We start from the raw sequence: 22,035 nt of genomic DNA on the forward strand, positions 1-22,035 counted from the left end.
CCAGCAGCACCACACCGCTTTCTGCTGTTGCTTTGTTGTCAGGGTCACAGGGAGGATCCCACACTGTCCAGCATGGATGGTAATGTGCTGCCAGAACCCCCCACTGTTTAATTCTGCTTATGATCACCCGCATTTTACATTCTGGCTACATTCCCTGCCAAAAGTGGTAAATCAGAAACATGGGTCTTTACTGCCACACTGGGAGAATCTGCCTGGGCCATGCTTTCAAAGACTCATTTCTCTTTTTAATATGTTTTAGTCTTCTGTCTGGAATGAAACATCTCTTCTTCTTGCCCTGACACAGTTCAGTCTCACGCTGGCAGGCTGCACGTTTTCATTGCTGCCGTGCGCTTGGATCCCTCAGTTGTTGTGGGCAAGCACCAGTACACAGCTCCGCCCGACAGCCAGGTTCTGCTTGTCCCTTTGCACTCCATGCCCTACAAGCTGGCATGGAGAGGAGTCTTAGACACCTTGCAACCTACAAGACAAACAGTAATGACTGAGATGAGGCTTGTGAAACACTTGAGAAGTCTGCTGCTGTTCACTGTTTACCTGTGCTTTAATTAAAGCATTACAGATCTGTATCTCACTGTGGTTGTTCCTGCTTACCTGTTAGCACAACACTGTTTTCTTCTGAAGAAGACATGATCATAAATCCTGCTTGAGAACCTTAAAGGGATAAAGTAGCAAAAATGCTAGGAACTCACTCCTCTGCTTAATTTCCTGCTCTGTCTTCTCCTTAGGTACTTTGGGATATGTGATGGTGAGGAGATGGTTCTTCCTGGGAAGTGTTCCAGAGACGAGGGTTCTGGTTCACGCTCACTCCCTTGAGAGTACATCTGTGCTCCATTAGTCCTGGCGAACAGGATGATTGCAGACGTCATGGTGACCTAGAAAGGACGGGGGCCCAGAGATGCAGCAAGCCTAGATCTACTTGTAAATACTGGCGCTCATCCCAGCAGAATCTGCATCATTTAGGTGGATGAATGCACTGGGCAGCCCACGTGTTCATGCCTTACCAGGTTCCTTCTGAACCGAAACTGGAGAAAACTGCCCTCCTGGGCTGCAATTCAGTGGTGTTTGGTGCTCCCAGCTCACCTCTGATGCCAGTGGGAGTGGTGCAGGCTCCGAAAAGGAGGGTTGAGAAATGGCTGGGCTCTCAGAGGCCATTGCTGGGCTCCTTCTCGGCTTCTGCTTGCGCAAATATGGGAGGCACAGTAAGAGCAAAGTGGGAGAGTCAGCATTGCATAACCATGATGTTACACCAAAGGTACGTGCAGCTGTGACTAGTCAAAGGGAGGAAGGGGGTTGCTCTAGTACCAGAAAGTTCTGTCTGTGTCACCATGAGGGAGAGCATTTACATGCTGCTGGCCTCTCTAGTGCTTCTGAGGAACTATGTTGTTCAGATGCCAAAAGAGAGGAGCCAGATTGTGTTATTTCCTTTCTCCCTACGTGACGGCTTCTGAACTGGAATGAGTCTGCATCAGTATCAACACAGGGAACAAATAAACCTTGAATTAAATAGTCAAATAAAAATAATCCTCCTCAGTGGTATCCAGCCCTTTACCTGCATATCTCACCCAGTAGCTGTGTGTCCTTTGTAGGCTGTTCAGGACACGCTGTTCTCCTTTGCTGCAGGGCAACAGCTTTGAACTCGGAGGTTAGCTGGCTGATACGCTGATAGAAATAAATGCAGAAGCCAGCTGGGAACACTGGCCTGTGGGGCATCTCACCGTACCTCTGTGTTTCTACCTGGCTCCCTAGGTAGGTGGTCCACAACTGGGCTTCCCTTGCTGTGGAGCAGTCTCCCCCCATCTGCCCTCAAACCCAAAGCTAACAGAAGTACTGGTAGCATGCAACAGCTCTTCCTGGCGCTCCGAGGTGGCTCAGATTGCACAGCCAGGTTTTTGGCAGAGGCAGGCCTTTTCCTCTTCTCTTTACTGGACTGCAAGACAGGGAGAAGGGCTGGGTTTTGCCACCCCATCAGGACATGCAGCCACAGAGGCTCTGCAGGTACAGCTGCTGTGAGATGCTGTGGTGAGAAGCTGCCTGACTGCTCCTGAGCATGGGACCCTGCAGACTGGAGAGCGGTGTGCTGCCATGGCAGCAGCCCAGCATCATTCAAGCCACTGAAGACCTCAGCCTTCCGTGGGGGCTGAGTGGGTTGATGCTAAATATCGGATTCCTTTATAGTTCTTAAGAGGGCAGTTTGCATGAATGGTTCCAGTGGAGCTGTGGAGGAGCTCTCCCCAGGGGTCCAGATAGCTGCAGGAAATGTCAGAGACCAGGACCGAGTGAATTCAGAGCTTCTGCTCCCAGAGGTGCTGGCTGAGCAGTCAAAGCTACGTGTAGAGGAAGGAGCTTTTTCCATCTTTTTTTGATAGTGCTGATACCGATTCAGCACGAAGCCCATGTGCGTGACTAGGTCTAGTAGTCAGCTAGGAGAAACTGTTGCTTTAGCAACCTCCCTTTGTATGAGGCACTGTGCAGGAAGGGGAAGTCTGCAGTGGGATTTTCCTCTCTCTCTTATGTTGCATTGGGGGGGCTGTAGTTCTCCCTCCTTCCTTGAGTCAAAAGTACGTTAGCAGTAGTTACCCCTAACACAGGTGTCTGGGACTCAGCATGGCTGGTCCCCGGGCATGTGGGATGCAAGTTTGTGATGCCAAAATACTCTGAGCCAGAAGTTATTCCTCTGGGGGGGATTAGGAAGATGATGAGACTGTAGGCTTTCTGGTACTTTTTTACATTGGTTCCCCCATGCCCTTAGAAATTGTCTATAAAGCACTATTTCAGAATAATTAAAAAAAAAATAAAATCAAGAGCCTCCTATTCCTAGGAATCAGCTGGATTTGAGGACAAACCTGTTTGGAGGAAGAAGTGGAAGAAGCAGTAGCAAGGTAGAGAACAATTTCTGGGAGAAGGCTCCTCCTCACCTGACCTTCTGCAATGAAGAGGCATTTCTCCAGAAGGTTCCAGCTGCTCCCCTTAAAAGCTGTGGGATCAGAAATGCTCATTAGTGAGGATATCAGTTCAATCAGGCTGTTTTAACAAGACATGTAGGCTGGGATCTACAACTGATGGACTGGAAAGGAGGGAGGGATAGGAGAAGGTTTTTAAAGCATCTGCATTCAGTTCAACCTGTTGGATTACATGTACGTCATGTCATGCCGTTGTTGCAAAAGTCACAGTACAGTCTAAATTATCTTAGCAAAATATACAATATACTTACATATAATACAGAAGAGAATCACCCACTTTAATACATTACTAGGCAAGAGCATGGGACAAGAAAGATTTGATTACCTGTGTTGAGAAATCAGGTTTAACTAAGACACCAGTTGCAGTTTGTGCGTGTTCTCTTACTGTGTGTTTGTGTTCTCTGTCAGATAAGCTGGAGACATTTAAGAAAATGGGTAATACTTGAGTGGCATATATGCCCCACAAGCACACAAAGCCTCACAGATAGGAAGTCGACTTCCAGTTTTTACCACCCAATGCTCCCTGGAGGATCCTTCATTGTCAACGTTTCCTCATTGATCTTAGCAGCACTTTAAAGAGAGAAAATCGCCCTTTTTCAGTGGAGAAAGCAGATATTCACATAGTTACGGCTGATTACCAGCCTGTGGACACATGTCAGAGCAAGGACGGCAGCACTGGACTCCTTAAGGTTTCTTATATAGACTATAAGTGGGACTGTATCCCCCCTCAACGGGTTGCTAGTATTACATCCAGCCCCTATGCATTGCTAGCGTTACTGCAACACCACGAGGCCCAGGTGGGCTAAACACTGCACATAGAGCCTGTCCCAAAGAGCTCACCAGCTGAGCAAGCCACAGGCAAACCAGGCATGGCATGACTGGTGCACGACGGTGTCACGGTAGAGACGGACACGACAAGTAATAGATCATGCAAAATGGCTACTTTATTGTTCTAACACACCTTTTTATACCCTTCTTTAGAGTATGTGTTAGTATATGATTGGTTTGGTTAGTAACTAACAATTCATGATTGGTGAGTTCGTTAGGACAGTTTTTCTTATCACTATCTTGTTTTTGTACCGGTCTTCTTGGATCTTTCCAGACTCTTCAAGGATATACTACAAGCTGCTCAAGGTCGCGCTGTTCTCGAACTGTCAGGAATTCCGTAGACTCGTTGCATTCCCCGACACGACTGTGCAGTGCATGAGCTAGCCAAGGCTTTCTGCTGACCCCAGGAACAGCGCTGGGTCTTGTGCATTCTCCTCTGGAGCATTTTCTGCCTCCAAGGGAGTACGCAGGGCTCGGTGTTTCCTTTAGACTGAGCAAGCACCTTTGCACCTGCCAGGTCCTTCTGTACCACTTCTGACAGAGGTGTATTGTAAGAGTCAAGGTGCAACTGCCTCCCTAGGAGAGGAAAATGTGATTCTTCTGCATGATAAATCTCCGTGTGAGACATGATTTCTGCTTCATAAGGAAACACTTCCTCGTTTCTCATGCAGTTTGATTTTGATCCTGCAAACATTTACTCAGGGAGGGGAAGGGATTTGGTAAAATGGCTATGGCAAGGAGATGGAAGTACCCGCTGCTGTTGTGAGAGCATGGTGGTACCTCCATGTAAGGGAGCTGCTGGCTGCCTGAAGAAAGAGCAGATTTCTCAAAGAAGGTAAAGGGATTTCATGCCCCAGTTCCTACTGACTTTCCTTACTCATTTATTTTAGTGGGATTTCAGCACAGCTCTCTTGATGACCTGGACCCTGGATGCATAGGCTTCTTTGGGAATCGTACAGCACCATGCTCATTTTAAAGGCTGATGCATAACGGGATTGTGCAAGTCAGTGGCAGGATGGAAAACAGGACCTGACGCCCCAGATCTTCCCTTTGCTAGAAGGGTCACAGCTCCTTCCTAAATAACAGTGCTCTCCTAATGCTAAGCAAGAATCTCCTCCAGAGCAAAGCTCTCACCTGGCACCATCTCATTGCCCACAAGTTCTTACTGTACCTGGATGCAAATATAGTTAATGTTCACCGTGTCACGACTCATTACCAAATCAGAGCATGCAGCCATATCAATGCTTAATGATTTTCTGAAACTTTAATTCATTTTACTCGGTAGCCTTTTTCATTAATTAGCTGGATTAATTTTATAGAGATTAAAAATATAAGTCAATCTCTGAAGCAGAAAAGTGGCATTTAAAAATCTATATTCTATCCCAAGCCTATAAATACATCTGCCTCATAAAAATCAGCTGTTCATGGTTGTTCTTATAGCAGAGGGGATGACTCAAAGAGGCTTATATGCTGCATTGTTTTTATCAGAGCTGAAAAAAACCCAACCAAATTCCCTGTGAATTAGAAGGATCAGTGACTATAGATAGATCCTGTGGTTTTCCCCCACCAGGTAAAACATGGCACTGGTTTCGGATAGTCTGGATCCAATGTGGTCACGCTAGCAGCAGTCACATTTTGCTGCACTTTTACAGAATACCAGCCAGCATTTGATTTCCTCAAGTAAAAATCAACAAAGCAGAAATACCACGTAGGCTGCCAATTGCTCAAAACACCATGTAGCCAGTGGTTTCCTCTCTCCCTGCCCCACTTCATTATAGAGCACCTAAGAGTGGTTGAATTCAATTATACACCCCAAAATAGTATTAAAAGACCATGAGTAAGGCTGCAGAGCCACCCATGCAAAAAGCTAGGGAATCTAATAGAATTAAGGCACTTTCTGAAGCCATTAGTTGCAGGATAAATAAGGCTAAGTAACAAGTTCAGGGATAAGGGACAGAGGGTAGAGGTCCTAGCTGGGTCTCGCAGGAGCATGGAGGTCACGAGTAGCATCCCAGCGTCCGTGCTGGTACTTGTGCAGCTCAACATCGTTATAAATGACCTGGAAAAAGGGCTGAGCACTTAGCCGAGGAAGTCTGCTGATGGCACAAAGTTATTTATGGCAGTAAGGATGGGGACAGGTTGTAAAGAACTATAGACTTTACAGGTGAGTCCTTCTTATGAATGACTGACTGGGCAATAAAGTACAGGTGAAACTCAGTGTAGATAAATGCAAAGGGCTACCAAGGTGAGGGGAAGGAGGGCAACTCTGTCAAGAAGTGTGAGCTGATGGGTGTCGGGTAACAGGTGTTGGGGCTGCAGCACAGAGAGAGAAGCTCAGCACTCATCCTCTCTGAGGGAAGGACAAGCTTGTTCCTTTTCACAGGAGCTGTTTTAAACCTCCTAGCAGAGCGTGACTAAATGGAGCTAATCTAGGAGCTCATGCCCATTTACTCCAAGGTCCCTCTGTACCTTTCTGGCAATGATGGTCTAAAGCTGCGTGACACTTCCCAAAACATGTAATGGCTGCTTGGTGCAAGTCAGAGTCAAGTTCCAGTTGTGTTTTCAACCACAGTAATAAGATTTATATTGCAAAACTCTAGTGGTTCTTAACAGCACATTTGCCCACTTGTAAGATGGGAGGTTTTCATTATGACTTGTTTCCTAAACATTTGAAAGCCTTTGAAAAGCAAAGGCCTTGCTCAGCTGTGTCCATAAACATTCAAATTATACTTGACTTGATAAATACCCTGTATTTATCCTCTGAGTATGCGTGTTGCTGTTTAGCAAGTGCAGCAGTCCTGTGAGACCAACGATGGAAGAAGCCTCCTACCTGCAGTGCAGCCTGGGGAGCTAAACCTCCTAGCTCCTATGCCTGAATTTGTGATGAACCAAAGAGTGAGACTTCTAAATTCCTTGTTTAAACTCCATTCCACCCCAAAACCGAGGACAGCAACCACCATAGCACCAGGGAGGGCACTGCCAAGTAGCACCTTTAGTTGCACTAACTGATGGAGAACTGGGCAACCCTCCTTGTCCTGTGACTGCACCTCTCAGCCCATTTACCTGCACCAGGGTTTGGGCTGCAAGCAGGTGGCTGCAGCAGGGAGCAGCCCTGCTCCCCTGCCAGGCAGCTCGAGTGGCCTTGGGAGATGGCACGGTTCAGCAGGGGCAGTTTGATTTATAGGCATTAGGATTTTACCAGGAGTTTTAAGAGACAGCGCTCTGCCTCAGGAACAGGCAGCACGGCAAACACTGCTGATGGTGCTCTCCCCTGCAAGGCACCGCACAGCTGCAGGGAGTATCTGTTTCACTGCTCCTGACAGGGCTGCCCATGGCGTTTCAACTTTTTTCTGCCTACTACTAAGTCCAACTCTTCCACTTCGTTTGGGAAAAAAATGCAATAAACACACACTACAATTTGCATGAAATTTTTCAACAGCCCAGGCTAAAATCAGTCTTTAGGTGCTTGGAATTTATTTGAAATAATTGCTATTTATGCCTTTTTTTTTTTTTTTGGCTTTTTACCAATCTAATCAGCATAATTTGATTGTGCTGGAACAAATCTACAAGACTCCAGAACTGCTCTTGCAGATCATGCAGATTAAACATGAACTAATTAGTAGATTTCTGGATCTCTAAGTCCACAGCTTTGGAAAAAGCTGACAATGCCCATCAGTCTTCCCACAAGCAGAGAGAGAAAAAACCCAGATGCACTAGAAAAATGGCTACAGATGGAGATGTGTGAGAAGTCTTTGCAAAAGAAAAAAAAAAACAAAACAAAGACATTGGGATATTAAGCAACAGCAATTAATTTTTTTTCTTCTAAACATTTCAAGAATAAAGACCTTTTTCTGACTTTAGGTCACTCTTTTGTGGAAATTGAACACGGTTCTGTAAGAACTAGTGGCCATAAGCCACCACGGAGTAGAAAAGAAAATGTAGCAGAAGCTATGAAGATGAATATTGAATTCACCCACGAGTTAGTCCAAGCACATCCAAAAGCCATGACGTCAGTGAAACGGAAAAACTCTAACTACCACCCTGGGAATAAAACCAAAAAATTGCTTTGCCAATATGCGAAGGCTTCTTCATTCTGAAAGTCTTCTAAAAGTTTCCTTGGGAGACAACAATAACTCGATCAGAAATGTTCCAGCAGATGAAGAACAATAACAGCTGCTCCAAGGCTTGTGGCAAACAATGGAAAGTCCCCAGTTGATTTGCTCAGTCTTGAACGGGGTCCAAAACTAAACAGAATTTTGGAGAAGAGGTAAAAGCAGCTGTCTGCCTGTGAGAGTGGCATTCACGCAAGGAGGGAACTGGAATGGCCCCATTATTCAAGCCCCGTCCAACAACTGCCACTGACAGGCAAGAGCCTAAAAAAATGCACTGGAAAAGTGTGTTCAGCAGTGGTCCCGAAGAAGGATGCTGCCTTCCCAGGCTCGGTGTTTGATGGGATAACGTGGACAAACTTGGAAAGGTCTCTCTGGAATTAGACCCATCATGCATAAGGTGACATTGTTAAATCCCAGGAGCATTAAAGAGGTGGTTTTATGTTCCTGTTTGGTTAGTCACAAGCAATCAGGGTGCCCTCCTGATCCCACCGGTACCAGTTTTATGGGAGGTCTTGCGGTTGCGTTCGCTGGCACGGAGCTTATCAGGCTGCCAGCCAGGGCTGCTTGGGCCAGACAGGCTCTGCTCTTTGATCTGATCTGATTAACGTCCCAGACCGTTTCACCTTCAGCAGTTACTCAGGGGATACCCATACACGAGACTGCTCTAACGATTTCCTCTTCTCATCGCCACCTAAGGCCTTCCTTGCTGCGCAAGAGTGGGAGGCTGCCGTGTCTCTGCCCAGAGCCCCCGTTCTCATACCCAGTGCGATTAGAGTTAATGAGGAAATTTAAACCAATGGCATCAGAAATGCATTTGGCTCATTATCTTTGAAATACAGATAAAAGAGGCAAGACAGCTTCAAAGACATCTGAAGAACGTCCCAGTGCTGGAGTCCGAGTTTCATGGTGCGGTGCTGGCACTGCCCCGGCTGCCGGGGATTTACTGCCGCGTAACCGCAGCCGGAGCCGGCCGCCGGCACCTGGGGAGTGCTGGGCTGAGCTCCGCAGCAGCACAGGCTGTGGGAGTTGGTGCAGCCTCGCAAGGAATTTTGGTTCAGTTTATCTACGGATAAGGGAACTGTGCTGCCATGGGAGCGACAGTGTAAGCAGCAGGTTTTGCCAGTGGAAGGACAAATTCCTCTTTCACCTTTTCAGGACCCAGACCAAACCTGCACAGCGAAGCTTCGTGCCTTCCCCACGGTTCAGAGCAGAGCAGCTTTGCACTGTGGTGCAGTAGCTGGGGAAAGTAAGCAGGAACAAATTGAATCCACTTCGCTTTCATAGCTCTTCCCTCCACTCCCCCCCAAAAGACATATTTGGGAAGTCCCAGAGACTCTTTCCTCACAATGCAGCTTGAATTCGGTTTCAATAAAAGACCTTACTTCTCTGCAAACGGAGCTTTAACAGCACATTTATTTCTTTAACAGGAAAATCAAGCTGAAGATAAAATAAAAATTAACCCTATTCCTGAGCTTTTCACTAGTACATGTTTATCTTGTCATTTCTCACAAAACTACATAGTCTTTTATTTGAAGGGAGCTTGCGTTGCATCATACCCTTTTGGTCAGGTACAATACTCCTAAAAATAATCCTAATAAACCTTGTGCAAACATGCACATTATAAGCATGCTCCCTTCCCAAATTCCTGTCCCTGCCCCATGGAACTGGAATCAGGCTTTTCCATGACATGGTTAAAGCCTGTACGCAGGCTGAGCAGAGGCTCTGGATCCTAGTCCTTGCAGTTAAAATCCCTCTGGAATTTGTGTCAATTTATCCAAAGACCCACTTGGAAATACTGCACGGGGCTTAAAACCCCCTCCCTCGTGCTATTTTCGAGTGCAAGCTCTAGCAGCTCTGAAGCATTTATTCAAATTGCACCCACAACTTTTCAGTTTGGTCTCTTTTTAATGTGTCAGTTTAAATCTTTTTCCCTTTCTCAGGCAGCTCTTCGGCTGCATGGTGGTGTTGGGGCTGCTGCCCGAGAGCAGGAACAGTGCAAGGTGCTCTCGTGGCAGCGGCACCATGGGGATGGCTTTCTCATTTCACTGCTCTGCACATCTTGGTAGGGAGGGAGTAGGTTGGTTTATGCCCCGAAAGACATGTTGGCACTTTGGCATGTGTGAAGGCAATGCAGCCAGCAGCCTTCGCTTTATCTCCTTAATCACCTCCATAACTTTTCCTGCCTGCGTCATGAGCTGCTAATTCAGACACTAGTTATGGATGGGGGGAGTTATATTAAAGGTTCTATTTGGGGGGAAAGAAGCAGTTGTGCCTTCACCACAAATCATCACACTCAGTCATCACTATGCACTTGCAAAGCAAAGGCTGGGTAGCGACAGAAAATTCCCCCCTGAAGGTGGATATGCCCCAGAGGCAATGCTGCCGTCAGCTGCAAGAGCAGGAGGAGCGCACACACACGGTGCCCCTATGTCCCTGTCTCCTCCCGGGACACTACAGGGGACTGATGTTATCCCGCTGGAGGAACCATGTTCTGTCCCTGTCTGTCTCACCAGGAGCAAGCAAGGAGGGAGGAGGTAACTTCAGAAACTCAAGCCCCAGGACTGGGAAGGCTTTTGCTATGTTCCTTGCTGAAATCGGTCTTTCCACTTCTCTGCCAGTCCTCCTCCTCCCAGTCAGGCCTGTCGCTGAGGAAATGCTAAACCCCAGGCACTCCAGTGCCGATTTGGGGAGGACACAGGCAGGGAGGCTGCTCCCCCTCTGCAGAATCAATCCCTCCAGCTGTGGGGGCAGTTTCTTGCAAATTCAAAACAAAGAAATCAAGGAAAATGTGATTACCTGTACAGGAAATCTTCAGCTGATGGAGCAGGGCCAGTGTCCCTGCTTGGCCAAAGCAGCCTCTGTGTTTGACCTTGGATGGGTCACTCAGGTCCAGCACGGCACTATCATGGGCAAGGACTCTGCAGTCAGTGAGCACAGGGCCAGATACTGCTGCCGGCTCTGCCCTTAGCATTCTGCTGTTTATTATTCATATTAAGCCTTCTAACATGCTCATTTATAATATTAATTTCTACTCTACAAAGGCTGTATGGACATGATGATTGATTATATGCAGAAAGAAAAGTGAAAGATGCTTTATAAAGTCAGCATATTAGTGGTTTATTGAGTAAATGAATGTCTTTTAGAATGCTTATGTACATTGAAACAAAGATCTGTCATAAATTCTGTAGTTCAGGCCTACGATTTATATTTCTGAAAGCCAGGGAACAAACCAATATAATTCAGCCCTATCTCTGCACACAATAAACACTCTAAACTCTTCATCCAATATGAAAGCAAAGTGTTTGGAGGTCTCTGGAGCGGAGTTGCAATAGCCAAGCTCAGCTGTAACACGCACTAGCTGGAAGCCAGATGAACTCATGGTAGTGCAGATTAAAGAGGGAGCAGTGTGATGCAGCTTAGTTCATCCCCTGCTCCTCTCACCTGCATCCCACTGGCCTGAGTTGCACAGGGGCAATGCTTCAATTTAGTAAAGAAAGTGTTCTGTCATTTTTCTGCGGATCTTCACAAGATACAGCCTGTTCTTAATGTAAATATCAAGAATCTCAAAAAACTCTCCCTCGCAGCACACAGAGCTAAACAAAATGTCTCTTCCTTAGAGCTGGCACTGTTTAAGAAGTCTTAATGAGCTTCTCTTATTCACTAAAATGCTTTGTTTTTAAAAGCTTGCTGTTTCATATTTAAATAACAGCTTTAAATATGTCTTTTGCATCTCTTCAAATTTGCAACTTTTTTTCCTCCCACTTTCCTCCAAAGTCCATGTTATGGAGCATACATGATATGGTCTTGCAGCTGCTTCTTTGTCAGGGAAGTCCAACAACTCACCAAGTGGCAGCTAGGAGGAAATATCAGCAGGGAAAGTTAATTTCAATGAGAAGAAAGGAAAACACCCAGTGACAAAAGGCAAAGCCAGCTTGTGCTACCAGTGGAAACCACTTGGTCCTGTGGGAGCCCTGAAAATCATACCCAGAGGACTCAACCCACACAAGCACCTTTGCTGGGCTTTCTCCCTAGCTTCTTCTTTTAAGGTCCAGCCCAGCATCACTTAACATGGACATTTTGCTACACCTGCATGACGTCTCTCTGAATTCTGCCTGCCTGCAAAAAGTTGAAGAAATGGCATTCTCTATTAATTTTTTTCCAAGCAAGAACTGTTCGTTTAATTACAGGTTTTAATGTGGTATAATGTCACTCCTGTGCTCTCAGGCGCCCTGCTGTGTGCTTTTGCAGAGCAACAGTAGTATCCTAGCAGTGATAAGATCTTTATAAACCCATTGTCCTTGCTAAACAAAGAGGACTTTGATTCTATAGTAACATTGCATTTGGTGAAAACTTTATTTGCAGACAGTCCTTTCCCTTCAGCCTACTAGAAAACCCTACCATTGACCTTCAAAGGCTTTTGAATTCATGTCTAGCAAAGGAATTGCAAGGTGAGCAACTGACTTTCACCTGTTTGTCAGAGCTGCCATTGCTGGCCCCGCCTCAGCGCGTAACCTTCAGCCGTGGACTCTGAGCTTGCAGTCAGCGCTTTTACCACCTGAGCTCTTTGAAATGCCTTTCAACCCCATTGCAAATGGTAATACTGGTGATAGAGAGAGATTAAAGGCCGATTGGGGAAGTGTCATAGGAACTATTGGTATCTCTCCAGTTGTCTGCCAATATTTTCCAGGAGCCTATTTCCTCTTATATCAGGATATATATATTAAAAAAATGATCTGCCTTAAGCAAATACTCCTTATCAGCAGATAAATGCACCTGCACCACCAGGCATATGCGATTAAGGAGCCTGGGCTCGAGGTGACACAGCAGTAGCGCATGGTACTGTGCAGAACAGCAGGTGGACTCTTTCCATCTAAAAAGTTGTTTGTACTAACTGTAAGGAATGAACCATTAAGCATAAATGACCCATTTAGCAAAACGCTCTGCAGAGCACCATTGAGTGGACCCTCCAGTCTAGCCTATATGCGCCAGTCCAGGATTGGCGCGGGGACAAAATGTGGCTTTAATCCCTTAAACTCTTCAGATGAGCAAAGTAATATAAATGTGTATAATACAAAACTGCATGTCTATGATCCAAGGTGCCATTGTGGCACCCAGGAGTTCACCAGCAATGCTTCCTTTCTTCTTAGGACAGTAATATGGGGACCAGTTTCCAAGGCTGTCATGTATTAAGTGTTTTTCTCAATGAAGCCATGCTCAGGATTTAGGGATCAGATCTAAACCCATGGACATAGTTGGAAAGCCTCCCATTGACTTCAGCAGCCTTTGAATCAGTCCCTCGTTTCTGCAAGTGCTGCGGGAACAGGCATACACAGTGCTCTGCAGCAGTGTTTTTAAAAATATATTTGGGATCATCCCTCCCTCTGGCAACCTTTAGTTTAGGAGCTTAATCATCAGACAGGAACAAGAGTAGCCGAAAGATCTTTCACCTTCCTGCAATGAGTTAATTTTCTCCCCTGCTATATTAGCCGTCATACATCTATATATATTGTCATTTGTTTCTTACCCTCCTCCAGATCAGAGGGCTGCTTAATCACTGCCTGTCAACTCCCTCCTTGCCATATTTCAGCCTGCTCATTTAAAATGTTGTTATTTGCTCCCTGGGCAGGCAGTAGTAAACCAGAGAAGCAATCAATAAACGTCCTTAACTGGAGCTCAGGCTGCAAGCGGAAGCATTGTCTACAACAACAGGGGGAGGATAAATCCTTGTTTCCTTCCCCCAGCACTGCTGATTGCACGTATGCACTGATTCACTTGTCAGCTTGCCATTAGCAGACGCGCTCTCCCACCCGAAGCAAAGGGATTGCGAAAGAAGAGAGGGGAAAGCCATGTAGGGGAGCAGCCGGTGCCTCCCTGGGCAAGCCAAGTCTCCTCTCCAGGCTGGGCTCACACCTCCAGGACATCCCTCCCTGGGCAGGATTTGGGTGCCTGCAGCCCGTCCCTATCCCAAGCGCCCGTGAGGTTCCGGCACCGCCTGGCACATCATGGCCCCACAGCATCCCACAGGCAGGCCACTGCACCAGGGAGAGCCCACGGTATGGCAGCGACACGCCACTGTCCCTGCTAAGGGCTGAGCTTTGCGATTGTCCTGCTCAGCGCCGAGCTCACCTCTGTCGTTGCTGGTTCATCTCCCCCCCAGACCCAGCCACAGCCGGCAGCCCCGCAGACACGCTCCAGTTGGAGCTCCTGCCCCTCCAGGAGCAGGGAGGAGCTGGTCTCCTCTCCATCACGACGGCCCGTACGAGGTGCCCCATCCCTCCCCACCTGTTGCCTGCTGCGTAGCTCATCAGCAGGAGCCGGGGATTTCCTCCTGGCCTCGAGCGGCAGTACCTCTGCACCCCAAAGCCTCCAGGCCCATAACTCTTGTCAGAGTTGCAAATGCCGCTCAGGCGCGAGCGACGTCCCCTCCTCCTGCTGCTCTCCCAGTCCTCCACTACATGCCATTTGATGCCACTGTGATGGACGTCATAAGGCATAAACCTGGCATTAGGTGAGCAACGGGGACAAGAGCTACCCCTTCTGGGGCTGGTGAGGTACCAGAGCGGCTCCCTGGGGCTGGTGGAGCTGCTTGCTCGGGGACATGCCAAAGGTGGCATGGGAAAGCAGTGGCACAGCCACTTTGTCCTTGGGTGCACAGACTTTACTGCAAGACCAGACTTGTTTCCATGCTCGGTGATGAGAGCAGGGAAGCCCCATGCTCTGTGCAACACATGTCTCCAGGTTCATTATAAAGAAAGACAAACAGTTCATCTCTGCTGTTTGCTGCCAGGGCTCTGCAGCCCTCACCAGCCTGGGGACAGAAGTCTGGAGAAAGCAACCTTCATTGCAGCATAGCAAGAGAAACAGAATTTATTACCAGTCATTCATTAAACAAATGGGAAAAAAATCTCTGCTTGATTGATGTGACCCTTTTTTTTGACTCCCAGACCCCTCACTCTGCATGTTCAGAGGTGTGAGCATCCCGGCAGCACCCACAGCCATGTGCCCTGGGACCAGGCACTGCTGCATATCCTTGGCATGTTAAGCAAAACTGGCACAGAAAGGTCCTGCCCAACCTCAGCAAAGGGGTAAGAAACACTGTGCCAATGGCAAGCGTTTGTGGGCTTGAGTCCTGTATCTAAGAGGCTCCAAATGCTCAATACTGATGTCTTGTTAGAGACAGTAAAAAGGCATCAGCCATGTGGAATGGGCTTGCGTGACAGCTGTTTTACCCTAGAGGCATTTCAATAATCACTACATTAATTGCATCCCAGTTTGTACATTTTAACCCAGCAAAACTAAAAACAGCATTTGTCTTACACATGCATTTTAAGTCCACTTACTTAAGCATACAAAGCCATGAGAGGTGGTTTTCTTTCCTGCCGTCTCTGCCTGGGATCCTGTGTGTGTCTGCAAATGTTTCCATTTGTTCCCCTTATCATAACATTTTCTTGATACAGTAGAATACTGGAGATATCCATTAGATTTAATGCCAGTCCGTAGGATGGATCTTCTCCAGGTTTAGCCTTATCTTTCTCTGTAAGCCCTCAAAAGTTAAGTGTTTGAAACTTAGTAAGTGTTCCTGAGTTAACCTATAGAGAAAAACTAGGCAAATGAAGCTCATTGAATGATGTTGTCCTTATAGACACACCTTTTAGGAAAGATTCAAATTAGAAATCATCTACCATTAAACAAGCACGACAGTTCCCTGTGGGAAAATCAGGCATTCCAAGCTAGTTGCTGGAAAAGATCCAGAATTTGGGAATTGGAAAATACAGCTGATTTTCACTCCTGATCATAATGGACATGGTCTAGTGGTGGATTTAGCAGTGTTAGGTTTATGGTTGGACTCGATGATCTTAAAGGTCTTTTCCAACCTAAATGATTCTATGATAGCACTTCATTGCAATACCCTGAAACAGCTTGGTGGGCTCTGCTTGTTTCAGTAGCCTAGTTTGGTCTGTGTTGAGTTCTGTAGGTGCAGATGCCACTTAGCTATTATTATTTTATTTTTAATTCATTACTGTCATGGTTTAACCCCAACCAGCAACTAAGCACCACTCAGCTGCTCGCTCACTTCCCCCCCACCCAGTGGGATGGGGGAGAGAATCAGGAAAAAAACATAAAACTTGTGGGTTGAGATAAGGATAGTTTAATAGGACAGAAAGGAAGAAAATCATAATGATTAAAAAAATAATAAAATGACAATTATAATAATAATAAAAAAATCAGAATATACAAAAGAAGTGATGCACAATGCAATTGCTCACCACTCACCGACAAATAGCCAGTTAGTTCCTGAGCAGCGATCCACCCCCCTTGGCCAACTCCCCCCAGTTTATATACTGGCCATGATGTCACATGGTATGGAATACCCCTTTGGCCACTTTGGGTCAGCTGTCCTGGCTGTGTCCCCTCCCAACTTCTTCTGTCCCTCCAGCCTTCTTGCTGGCTGGGCATGAGAAGCTGAAATCCTTGACTTAGTATAAACACTACTTAATGCACTGATGTTTTTCATTGTTGCTATCAACATTCTTCTCATATTGAACCCAAAACATAACACTATACCAGCTACTAGGAAGAAAAATTAACTCTATCGCAGCCAAAACCACGATAATTACTTGTACTCTGATCTTTGCTGTTGGCCCAAACCTAGCATGACAATTCTCCTACAAACCACAGAGGTAGTTAGATGAGAAGCTCTTTCCAAAGGGACTTGACTGCCTCAAGTCAGCAGAGGGATTCCCAGGGGTGCTATAGCAGATCCGAAGTAGACATGTGATGCAACAGCTGCAAATAATGGAAGGAGGGAATACTGTAGGAAAAGAGTAAAGGAAACAGAAAGTTACACAGGTTACTCAAAACACCCTTTCATTCCTGCCAGTCTTGTCTCCATAACACATCTCCTAAAGCAGCCCTAAGAAACACCATTCTCTGTCCTCCTCCAAATGTGATCCGACATCTTCTGCCTTGACACTGGAAGCTGGGAGGAGGCACCCATGCTGTTGCATTTGCAGCTGCCAAGGTGGAGAGAAAAAATTCAGGCAATTCCAACTGATCTACTCATGTGTCACAGTCATCAGCTGTCAGCAGTGAGACACTGGCTGTCCATGTTGTCCTGGCCCATACATATCATGAAATCAGAGAGCTGCACACACAGATGCACCTGGCCCACACCTTTAACAAATTTCTCCTTCTGTCTCCATCTTCTCTTGCAACAAACCAGCTCCCCAGATGGTTCACACTATAGAAATACTTCACTGCAACAGCTCTTAGATACAACCAAAGTTTGAGAGATGCTACCATGGTGCTGGCTGAAAGAAAATATGGCTTGTCAACTTTGTTCTCAGATGACAATAAGTGTCACATGAATCATTGCCATCCCAGCCAGAGAGCACTATTAATGTCAATAATAATAATAATAAAGAAGATAAGGAGTGCAGAAGAGCACGTGCAGCCCACTCTAATTACTCCCATCACTAACAAGTCAATGAATCGATGCATGAAAGTGAATATACCCCAAAAAAGTGTAAAGCTGAAGAAAGCACCCCTTATTCCCTGATGGAGAGGGAGAAAGTCTGCATCAGCAAAACAAAGCTTCAAAAGCAGTACAAAAAGTTGAGCCTGAAGCTGTCCTGGCCACACTGCACCCTTGGGTGACTTTGGATAAAGTCAATCTCCCTTCTGCAAAATAGAGATGGTGCCTCCTTTCCTGCATCATTGCCCATCTGGATTTGGTGTTTTTCAAAGTTCTCCTGGTAGGTGACTGTCATCTGTCTAGCACACAGGAGCTCCCACCTCTAGGCAGGAATCCCCCAAACCTAAATAACAATCTGCACAAACTGTGCTCCCCTGCATTAAACAGAGATGCAATGAGGCAAGAGACTCTGTAGTGGGCTGAAGACTACTACATGTACTCTGTGGGATCAGGACAGCCCTGGGAGGAGATTGAAAGTGTCCTCTTTAGTGCCCTTTCTCCAACACAATCATCATTACTGTTCAAGAATACTCCTCTTTTCCTCCCTCTTGTCTCCATTTCAAAGGGCCTGTGACATTGCGGCAAACTGGCAGAGAATGAGAGCGTCCAGGCAGTTTTTAATCAAACCATGCAATTAGGGTCTTTCCCTTCTCATTCTGCCAGCCAGGGATACTTGCCATCATGCTCTGTTAATGCCCTCTGCTCTGGAGCAGAAGTATCAGCTTAGACCCTGATTCAGGCCCTCCGCTTCTGGGAAGGAAGGAATAGTTCACAACCTGATTCAGAGCCTCCTGACACTCAGGAGAAGGGCTCGTTCCAGTCCTGATTCATGCTGTTGTGATCTGATTCAAACCCTCCTGGCACAGCAGTGAAGTGGGACTGTGACTCAGATGTCCAGGTTCACAGCAGGGTGACTCAGGACCCCTGTGGACCACAGCTGGGACAACTTCTCCAAAAACACCTCTGGTCCTCTGCTACCTACTGGTGGACACACTACTGCCTGGGTGCTGGGGATGAGCTGTCCCAAGATATACTTTGGACCAGATCAATACAAAGAAGCTGTATGTTCAGAGAACAGCAGGGCACCAGGATATTCAGGCTGAAGTTGCACCATGGGTAAATAGATGCTAATCCACCTCTGGTGATCACTGCACTTTCAACCTGTTGCAAGAACCTGCCCAGAACAGCCCCTCCTTCTCATACCGTGCCAGGTCTTGTTCTGCAGACGCTGCTGGATTGATGCCCTTTGTGTCCTGACTGGAAGAATTCAATGAGCTTTTTCGGCATCAGCAGCTCAGGGCTGCTGGGTTTTGTACCTTGTGCTTACACTTATGGGACCTGACAGTAGCTCTTTAATTCTTAATCCTTCCAAGAAGCAGACTCTGTGTTCCTTCCAACACAGATCAGTCTGGACCTCATTAGTACTTCTCACTTGGGTTTGCCTAGAGGAGGTGGCAGAGGTACAGACATGGGCAAAATTGCAGTCCTTCACTATGGTGTTACTGCAATCAAGGCCTGTGAATTTTACACTAAATTGGAACTGAACTCCTTGGTAAAGCCCCTATGGCTTCCTTGGCATTTCTGATTTCCCGTGCTATATTTTCCTTTTTTGCCTTCCAGATTTCCATTTATGCTCATAATGGAGGTTAGGGAAGGCCACAGGATGCAAACCGCTGATGCGGTCCATCTAGGGGTCCTTACTCTCAGTAGTGGTGGGTGTTACCTGGTGTATTTAGGTGTCCATACATGGGGGAGGCTGGAAGCTTTAGAAAATCTTCACTGACATCCATTAATGAACAGTGAGAAGAGCAGCTAAAAGCTGCTAGAGAATCCAGAGCAGGGTCAATAGTGTTATCTTGTGAACAGGACAGTCCTCTACTGGTGCTCTTGGTAGGCACCCTCCTTGGATGAGGTCTGAACAGGTCAGCTTTCAGGTGGGCTCAAGACATCAAACACATCCCATTGGATCCCAACGCCCTCCCCGGGAACAGAGACACATTGCCCATTGGTATGTGCTTAGATAGGGTTGGATCACCCTTCCGTTGGTATCTCAGATCTGCAAACCATGCTTCATTTCCCCAATTTCTGGATGGAGGATTAAGCTAATGTAATTTTAGAATTTGAACAGAGGAGAGAGGAGAGGAGAGGAGAGGAGAGGAGAGGAGAAAAAGGAAGCGAAGAGAAGAGAAGAGAGAAGAAAAAAGAAAATGAAAGAGAAGAGAGAAGAAAAAAGAAAAGAAAAAAGAAGAGAAGAGAAAATAAAAAAGAAAAGAGAAAAGAGAAAAGAAGAGAAGAGAAGAGAAGAGAAGAGAAGAGAAGAGAAGAGAAGAGAAGAGAAGAGAAGAGAAGAAAAGAGAAGAAAAGAGAAGAAAAGAGAAGAAAAGAGAAGAAAAGAAAAGAGAAAATAAGATAAAAGAAAAGAAAAAAGAAAAGAAAAGGAAAGAAAAGGACCCTCCCCTGCAGAAAGATTTGTAACTCATAGCTAGTTTGCAGAAAAAACTAGCTGAGGCATGGGCTGTGAACTTTGGCAGTTGATTTGGGACTATTGGGACCAGCCTGGTACCGACAAGCACGATGGCTGCAGTTTGGGCTTGTGACAGCTGTTAGCTAGACAGGTTCTCTAAAAGGAGCAATACTGATGAAAATCAAACACACATAAAAATGTCACTAAACACAGCAGTATTTGAACCCTCCCCACAGGCCTGGGAGTCAGGAACCAAAGAAGGAGAGCGGGATGTCTCCAGCATCAGCTGTCTCTGGCTGTTGGCAGAGGGCAAGGGGGAGGGACTCGGCTCTCCATCTTGAAGCCTTCACACCACTGAGGGTCCAACTTCCCACAGGAGAATTGTGGCTTTGGAAGCCCAGTTCACAGCAGACCCCAAGATGTGGTGAGACCAGTAAAGCAATTTTAACCTGGAATTTTATACCAAAAAATGCAGAGTTTCCTTCTGCTCTTTAAGTTTGCTTCCGCAGAGCGGTTTCTAGTTCAGAAAGGGAAAAATTGCCTGGCACGCCTGAGTACTGCCTAAGCATTCATCATGGAAAAAGGCAGAGCTTTTCCTAGGCACCACAGCCCTGTGATTGTTTTCCTTACTAAAAAAAGTGATCCTAACTTGTCTTAACCCTGAGATCCCCGGCATTTTCTGTAATGCACATAAGACCAGCCGCAGGGAGCCAAGGCTGAGGGCTTGGCATGGTGATTGCTAGCCAAGTGGGAACAACGTGCTCACTGTTACACAATGCAGATGGCAGGCAGCGTCCCCAGCTCAAGAAAATTAAAATCCCAGCTCTATGGGCAACAGAAAACAGGCAGGGCCATTTGCCGAGGGGGAGCAGGATTTGGGGTGGGCTTTCCGAAGGGACAGGTGTGGACCAGAGCACTATTTACATTGAAAAGCCAGGCACCAGCATCGTCTCTTAAAAATCCACCTTTATTAAGATTTGAGAAACTCTTAATTGTTATTTGCTGGTTTTGTCTTGGCCCTGTTAGGCTAAGCACATCAGGATCAGAGAGGAGGGAAAAGAAAGATGTGTTAAGGAGTTAAGTGTGTCTTCACATCATATCTCAGGGAAGCTATATCTCCCTCATGTTGCTTATGCTGTGGAATATCAAAATGTACCAGAGTCTTGGAGACTTAGCACCAGCCTCCCAATGGTTAATGCAAAACAAACTGTAGCATGGTAAAATAATTCTTTTTCACATGATGCAGCTGCAATTTGTCCTTCATTGTCATTAAAACCAAAGAAGCTGGAAGTAAGTTGTTTTAGTCAAATCAGGACAGAGCTAAGTGACCAACAATCCCACTGCTGTGTCGGCCCTGAATGTTTATTTTTTTTCCAGAGACTGATGGAGGCTGAGATATTTGCATTTGTTCACTTGCTCTCATGTGATCAACATTGTTTCACTCCCCCAGTTTTCGTCGGGAGAGGTATATTAGCAGGTAAGTAATCTATGCAGTTATATTACCAGTTTCCTGGCTGAAGAGAAGCATGCGCATTGCAACAAATCACTAGCATAGCTGGAGTACAGCAATCCATACCTCCGGGCTGCACCGACAGTGGAGGTAACAGCCTGGCTTTGCAATATTAGCTCTCATGCCAGTTGTGTTCAGCACCCTCGGGTGACCTTGCTAACATTTCAAGCAATGCATGCATCTGAGCAACGTGTAAGCCAAATGTAAGCCTGCATATAGTAAACTGAGCCTCACACTGCTTGAGTGAGAACCACGTATTTCCACGTTTCTTTTTTTCTACTAAAATATTTTCTGGCCTCTTTTTCAATAAGGGCAAAACTAGTAGATTGGGTAGAACCGAGATAAGTACAATCAATCTGAACACAGTCAAATAAATGACTGGTCACGCGGTTTATGCTGAATTAGTAACTTGGGCCTCAGTTGATTTATATGAGCATAGCTCCACTGGTTTCGCTGCCCTCTGCCTGTTCATGTGAACTTTCTTTTTGGCCTGTGCACTCAAGACCATTTTGATGAAAGGATGCAGCACAGCACCTCTCCATCACCACTGCACCTGCACCCTGCCCTGTTCCCAACCTCATCTTGAGCACAAGCCTGCTGATGCCAAGGGTCTTTGCACACTGCAGAGGCCTGCTGGCATTGAAGTCAATCCCAAGATCTTTTTTTTT

Source organism: Haliaeetus leucocephalus, unplaced genomic scaffold (genome assembly GCF_000737465.1).
Source record: "Haliaeetus leucocephalus isolate CR32 unplaced genomic scaffold, Haliaeetus_leucocephalus-4.0 Scaffold191, whole genome shotgun sequence".
NCBI classification, from domain to species: Eukaryota; Metazoa; Chordata; class Aves; order Accipitriformes; family Accipitridae; genus Haliaeetus; species Haliaeetus leucocephalus.